Below are 2074 nucleotides of genomic sequence, written 5' to 3'. Positions count from 1 at the left end.
GGGGGGGGGGCTTCAGATCTGAAAGCAGAGAGTTACTGCCTCCTAGTGGATACAGAGCATCGAGCTTGTCTCTCAACCCAGAAATTAAAATTTGATTTCCCTGGAGCTGAATTGTCTTGGGAGAATCTTCTGAAGCCATCTGCGGTCCGTCCGTTCCAGCTCTGTCTTTTTAGGTGGAGACACTGACCCCACTCCTACTGCCCCAGCCACACAGCAGCATCCAAGCCACTACCTCACACTGCCCTTCTATAAACAGCACAGCTTCCTGATCTGCTGACCGGAGTTGGCATTGGCGATTTCATTGGTCTCATTGGGGTCCAACCAGACATTCTTTTTCCCACGCGGAGGACACTGGAGGCAAGCCTCTTTTGTAGCCTGAGCATACTCATAGCTGTGAACGCAGCAGCGAAAGAAAAAAGCCCTCCCACACCGGGCAGTGGCGGCTCGCTGACTCCACCCCTACTGCCCCAACCACAGAGCAGCATCCAAGCCACTAACTCACAAGGCCCTTCTGTAAACAACACAGCACATATTCCAGCTTGGTTGTAGACTTCTGTACTGTCCCTCTGTGGCAGGGCAAGAAAGTGCATAGTTCAGGAAGTGTCACCCCTCCCCACCCCCCCATAGTGAGTATTTCAAAATGAGAGCACAGGGGTTAAGGGCCTTCATATTTAGGGAGGGACTTTTCAGAAGTTTCCTTATCTGACCAAACAGATCCTCCACATGTCCCAGGGGAGGAAATGGAAGACTAGTACATATTTTTCTGATCTAATTTATTTCCTGAGAGCCTCTTCTCTCTCCCCTTCTCCTTCCCCTCTCCCTCTCTCTACCCCCTCTCTGTGTGTGTATGGTTGTGTACATATGTGCATATCACATGCATGTGTGTGCCCTCAGAAGCCAGAGGTGTTGGATCTCCTGCAGCTGGAGTAGTTACTGGTGGTTGTGAGCCATCTGGTGTGAATGTAGGAAACTGAGTTACATGTTTTTTGTTTTTTTTGTTTTTTTTTTTTTTAAGGGTTTCTCTGTATAGCCCTGGCTGTTCTGGAACTCACTCTGTAGACCAGGCTGGCCTGGAACTCAGAAATCTGCCTGCCTCCGCCTCCCAAGTGCTGGGATTAAAGGCGTGCGTGCGCCGCCACCACTGCCCGGCTGAGTTACACGTTCTTAACTGCTAAGCTATTTCTCCAGCCCCATCTTCTCTTTAGTTTTTGAGACAGGATCTCTCACTGATCCTAGTTGGACCTATGTTGGCTGGCTGGCTAGGGAGCTCAGGAGGTCTCCTAGTGCACCCCAGGCCCAGCTTCTGACACAAATGGACACTGATGGAATGATTTTTACACAGTCTCTGAGGTCTTCATGGATATGCAACAAGTACTTTACCCAGTGAGCTGAGTCTTACCAGCTCCCTGTTTATTTATACTTGAGACAGTCTCACATGGTGTAGGCTGGCTTCAAACTTCCTACATAGCCAGGGATGACCTTGACTCCTGATCCTCTTTTCTCCACCTCCTGAGCATTGGGATTACAGATGTGTACCTCTGTGATCAATTTCATATGGTGCTGGAGAGAGGACTCAGGGTTTGGTGTATTCTGGACAAGCAGTCTGTCAACTGAGTGACACATCGAACCTCTGATATCACTGTTGCAGGATAATTGATCACACTGTGAACCCTAAGACTGTGATAGGTTGTGGCTCAGCTGTTAGCACACACCTTTAATCCCTTAGACTAGAATACAGATATGCTTTTAGTACACACCTTTAATCCCAAACAATGAAAGTAAAGTGACTTTGAAGAAAGATGACATATCATGTTTGAAAGTGATGCCTAATTGAGTGACAGACAAATTAGAAAATGACTTGACAGAATAGGGTATGTCCAACTCTCATGAGAAGAGAGACTGAAAGACCCCTGGGGGAGACCCCCACTCAAATCTCGAGAGGACGTGCACCCAAGAATCACGAGAGACCAATCTTGATGTAGTTACAAGAGGTATTTTTAATTTCAGGGCGCTCTGGTTCGGCACCACACCTATCTCACGAAGGAGATAGTGGAGCCGACCACGAGGCTTGAAA

Source organism: Mastomys coucha, unplaced genomic scaffold, assembly GCF_008632895.1.
Source record: "Mastomys coucha isolate ucsf_1 unplaced genomic scaffold, UCSF_Mcou_1 pScaffold21, whole genome shotgun sequence".
Classification (NCBI taxonomy): Eukaryota; Metazoa; Chordata; class Mammalia; order Rodentia; family Muridae; genus Mastomys; species Mastomys coucha.
This window is presented reverse-complemented; position numbering follows the sequence as displayed.